Raw genomic sequence first — 5,916 nt, 5'->3', positions numbered from 1 at the left:
GTATTCTTAGTCTACCAGTACGATTTGTAATATTTGTCCATATCAAAGCTGAATCATACCTCGCCACACAAAAAGCAAATGTCCCAAAACATGGAAGCCACAACACAATCACACATAAGCTAGGCTCCCACTTAACCAAAATACTTACTAAACAGTTAAATACTTACACAGGTTGGCAAAATCAATCTCCTTCAGTAATACGTAAGGCTTAATTATATTATTTGCCGAACAAAATTAATCGAGCAAATTTAACACTTAACTGCTTCCTTCGAAATTCTATCAAAGAATGAATCAACTGTTTAAAAAAAGGTTTTCTTCGCTAATAGGGCGCTATCATACCAACAGCAATTCCGTCATATTTAAAAAATATACATTGCCAACACTTTTTTCAAATAAAGAATGATCAATAAAAGTGCGTAAAAAAGGTCTTTCACAAATAGGCCTAGGGGGCGTATAAACTAAACAGCAACAACGCTCTACAGCTACACTAATCTTACACAAACAAGGAGTACTATAAACCCACTACTGGAAGCGGTATTTTTATTCAAAGGTAAAACAATTTCGCTTAAGCTTAACATCTCTAGACATCGGTAAAAATGTCTCTATCACTCCTAGGTAACTGTATGCACAGGATTTTACGACATTATAACTCAAATTCATCTGATTATGTTTTAACAAGGTTAAATCTAACTGGGAGTCAGATGAAAGGAGTAGAAGCTTATCTGTCTTAGGAAATATGAAATTTTATCTTAACAGTTCGTGAAATCATAAGTTTATAACGAAAAAACGCGGAAGGGGAAAACGAGCAGACAACAGCGATTTTTGGGGGTAGAAGGTTAAGAGCGCCATCTGTCGTCCGTGCCAAAGTTGAACTTCCACTCGAAACGCAATGAGAAAGTGGATAAAATAATGCCATCAGCTATTTAACTGCGTCGATATATTTAACGACTTGACCCATGACATGCCCATAACACTGGCTTCTATGAATCCTATTTATTCTTGGATGCTAGGAAACTTGGTAGACGTAACAGTCTGTACCAAGTACCCAAGCATCCTTCAATAAACGCCTGGCAACATTGTGGTACGCATGGTACAACTAAAAAATAGGATGTGTATCTATCTTTCCAGTCACTCCAAGTCGTTAAGCCCTCATTACAGAGGATTTGAAACACTATCGTAATTCCAAGTGTCTCAAATCTCTACGTTCCTGTCCATTATGAACAGTGCTGAGAGAATGATACATCAGAAAGAGCCATTCAAATCGAATTGCCGAAAATATTATCCATATTTTCATTTCATATAACAGAGAAAACAAATTATTATGGTTCTGAGAGGAGCTTCCCAATTTGGTTGTTGTTCTCAAAAATATATCGCAATGCACGGGCCTCGATAGATATAGGAGGCAATGAAGGAAATATATCACAATGCGTGGGCCTTGATAGATACAGGAGGCAATGTAGGAAATATAACGCAATGCACGGGCCTTGATAGATATAGGAGGCAATGATTTAACGACTTCGGTACTTGGGTTTATCTTTAATATTTAAATAAATATAATTATTTTTAATTATTTTAATCGCCAGTAAATAACTTTAAAAATAGTTAAATCGTTTAAAATAAAGTTGTTCCTATTATCTTTCGAAACTTTGCTAATATTGACGTTTAAAGTGAAGGGTACCCCTCTTGCCCGCTTTTTTCAAATTTTGGGGTATATATACGTTTCGTTTCCATTATAATAATAGATAAAAACGCATTCGCGTGAACCTTTGGTGGAAGCCCTGCCATTGGGAGGCTAGACGTTTCTCGTAACCCTAGCCGATCGCCGCGTATATCTTACAACCAAATAATAGATAAAAACGCATTTGCGTGAACCGATGGTGGAAGCCCTGCCATTGGGAGGCTAGACGTTTCTCGTAACCCTAGCCGATCGCCGCGTATATCTTGAAGCCAAACGATGACGGAGGAAAAGAAGCCAGAATGTACTGACTGGCGTCCATGTGGAATGGACAAAAGACCTGAAGATGGTGGTGCATTGAAGCTGGTGTCAATGTGGAATTGACGAAGAATAGAAGATGGTGGTGCATAGAAGCTGGTGTCAATGTGGAATTGACGAAGAACAGAAGATGGTGGTGCTAGGAAGCCAGCAAGTACAGACTAGTGTCCATGTGGGATGGACAAAGAACAGATGATGGTGGTGCATAGATGCTGTAGTCAAGGTGAAATTGACGAAGAACAGAAGTTGGTGGTGCTTGGAAGCAAGCACGTACAGACTAGTGTCCATGTGGGATGGACAAAGACTAGCAGATTGTGGTCCTTAGAAGCCAGTTAGTAAAGACTGGTGTTGGTAGATGGATGACCAAATTTCCGTGAACCGCGAACGCGTTCCGGAAATCGGGTATTTGTTTGCTCCGAATTGTAAACTGCGAACGCGGTCACGTGGGGTCTGACAGACGGACACACAGACAGACAGACACACAGACACACAGACAGACAGACACACAGACAGACACACAGACAGACAGACACACAGACAGACACACAGACAGACACGGCCGGTGTAATACCTCTCCGTGACATACGTCACTCGGAGAGGTAAAAAAAACCGTCATCAAAGTGCCATTGAAAGAAAAAGTCACCTTTGAAAAATAAAAGAAATAAAATTGGACTCGAGAAAAAGGGAGATAGCCTAGCCTGATTCCTGATACGGTTCAAAGAGTGAAAACGTGGATGTTGCATTTACAGGGGATACACCTTAATTTAGTAGGGAGAGGTAAGGAATGGATCCTTAAAAATACCCTCAAAATGGCGGAGAATATTACACCACCGAGTGGCTATATGGGCCTGGGACCTTTAGAAAGCCATTTATACCAACAAATTCTATAAATTCGAACACGAAATCATACGGCATACCCTCAAAATGGCGGAATTTAAATTAAAACAGGAAATCATACAGCATACCCTCAAAATAGCGGAATTTAAATTAAAACAGGAAATCATACAGCATACCCTCAAAATGGCGGAATTTAAATTAAAACAGGAAATCATACAGCATACCCTCAAAATGGCGGAATTTAAATTAAAACAGGAAATCATACAGCATACCCTCAAAATGACGGAATTTAAATTAAAACAGGAATGCATACAGCATACCCTTAAAATGGCGGAATTTAAATTAAAACAGAAATGCATACAGCCATAAGTTCATAAGATATGTTCCATAAGTTTATCACTGGCTACAAACTGGAGCTTGTCATGAAGTGACAACGTAGGTCGTAGATTCTCGAAAAGCGACGGCTGATAGTGCTGTCAAAGGCTTAGTAATGCAGACTAAATAGGAAGATGGAAGTCATGCAAAATTAACCGAGTGTAGCCATTCAATTCTCGCTTGCCGTTCCCGAACTATCTCGAGCTGTAAGTCTCTAGCATAAGCATTACGAAGTATGGGTAGTGCAGTGTTCAGTTTAAAATATATCAGTATCAATTAGTTTTTAATAAAATTTTCATTCGATAAACAATGTAAATACCTATAATTAAAAATTGCCTGCAATTATAATCGGTCTCGAACTTGAGGCGGCCATATTAACTAGAAGAATGTCGGAGTTCGCGCCGGCGGTTGTTTTTGGCTACGTACACAGGCACAGGTGGTAAATAAATTTCGCGTTTATGACGTCAGTCAATTCGAGTAAATGGCGAGAAATTACGGGAATTCGAAATTTAAAACACAGATAAGAATATTTAAAAGCACTAGGCCTATCTTAGCATTTGCAGTGACGAAATTAACTATGCGTTTTGTTTTTTAGGCTTGGGCACACCAAGTCCTTTATAATATAATTTATTCAATTGTTTTGAATAAATTTTTGTCACAATAAAAAAATTGATGTTGAGTCCATAGACAGGGTACAATTTTATTGTGTAAAGTAGGCTTTAAGGCAACTCCCCTTGCCCCTGTAAAGTAGGCTTTAACGCAACTCCCTTTGCCCCTGTAAAGTAGGCTTTAACGCAACTTCCATTGCCCCTGTAAAGTAGGCTTTAACGCAACTCCCTTTGCCCCTGTAAAGTAGGCTTTAATGCTACTCCCTTTGCCCCTGTAAAGTAGGCTTTAACGCAACTTCCTTTGCCCCTGTAAAGTAGGCTTTAACGCAACTTCCTTTGCCCCTGTAAAGTAGGCTTTAACGCAACTCCCCTTGCCCCTGTAAAGTAGGCTTTAACGCACCTTCCTTCGCCCCTGTAATGTAGGCTTTAACGCAACTCCCCTTGCCCCTGTAAAGTAGGCTTTAACGCAACTCCCCTTACCCCTGTAAAGTAGGCTTTAACGCAACTCCTTTGCCCCTGTAAAGTAGGCTTTAACGCAACTTCCTTTGCCCCTGTAAAGTAGGCTTTTACGCAACTTCCTTTGCCCCTGTAAAGTAGGCTTTAACGCAACTTCCTTTGCCCCTGTAAAGTAGGCTTTAACGCAACTTCCTTTGCCCCTGTAAAGTAGGCTTTAACGCAACTCCCCTTGCCCCTGTAAAGTAGGCTTTAACGCACCTTCCTTCGCCCCTGTAATGTAGGCTTTAACGCAACTCCCCTTGCCCCTGTAAAGTAGGCTTTAACGCAACTTCCTTTGCCCCTGCAAAGTAGGCTTTAACGCAACTCCCCTTGCCCCTGTAAAGTAGGCTTTAACGCAACTCCTTTGCCCCTGTAAAGTAGGCTTTTACGCAACTTCCTTTGCCCCTGTAAAGTAGGCTTTAACGCAACTTCCTTTGCCCCTGTAAAGTAGGCTTTAACGCAACTTCCTTTGCCCCTGTAAAGTAGGCTTTATCGCAACTCCCCTTGCCCCTGTAAAGTAGGCTTTAACGCAACTCCCCTTGCGTTCACCAAGATATCAAGCTATTCTTTAATTTAAATTACTCAGGTTAAGTTTCAAAAGAAGATGAATTTTATTTTTTTCTGACACCAAAATTGGCAGCTTCTTTGCATAATTCCCGTTACTTATAAGGCTACAAAACAACGCTCCCTTGTGGGCTCGAACCACCAGTCTTTCGGTTATCAGCCGAACGCGCTAACCATTGCGCGTCACGTATTTTGGCAAAAGATTACAGAAAAAAGTACAAAAATAATGGTTTCAGTCGTTATATTTGAAAATATACTTGATTTGGAAGAAATCTTTCTAGATTCTAACAGTTCTGAATTTACTAACTCATCAATAAGTTTTCTTCTTCCTCTACATCTGGCTCTAGACTCTCTTGCTTCTGAACTTTTCACACACACAGACTGTTAGTATGGTAACTTCATAGAAGGAACTGCTCTTGAATTTAACCGTCTTTTAGGCTTCGTTCCCATCAATTCAGCTTTAAAATCTCTTACAAAATCTTCGTCTTTGAAATGTTCTGAGCAAATTCTTGCATAAGTTAAGTAGTATTAATTTTAGGATTGTAACATTTAGAAATCCATATTCTTCGGATTTTTGAGTCCTTTGGTAATGTAAAGTAACTGATATGATTCTTGTCCACATTTTTAGAAGTTACGGAACATTTATTATCACATCCAGTTATTGCACACTTTGCTCCACCGTACGGCATGTTAAATATTTTATTTAGGTCATTAAAACAAGTTAAAAAATAGGAACTAATCAAAATTAATTGATTTTATCTAAGCCTTGTCCATAACTTATAGCCTCTACGCTGTATATTTGAGCTATGGTCGTCTGCAGAATCTCCACGTACTACGTCACAGAGAGAGTCAGGGAGAGACCAATCAAATAATGAGAAAAAATCGAAAGAAAACGGCGGGATCGAGGCAACCTTATATAGCGCTTTCTTTACGAACCTTGCACCTCGCGTACCTATCCTATTCATTTGTATTTTTGCTCGTGCGTTTTGGCGCGCCGTTTTTACTACTACAGGGAGCTAACAGTTCTGACCCTGAAACTTCTCT

The sequence above is a fragment of the Phalangium opilio genome, unplaced genomic scaffold (assembly GCF_054372755.1).
Source record: "Phalangium opilio isolate 3A_F unplaced genomic scaffold, DU_Popi_V2 ptg000022l_1, whole genome shotgun sequence".
NCBI classification, from domain to species: domain Eukaryota; kingdom Metazoa; phylum Arthropoda; class Arachnida; order Opiliones; family Phalangiidae; genus Phalangium; species Phalangium opilio.
This window is presented reverse-complemented; position numbering follows the sequence as displayed.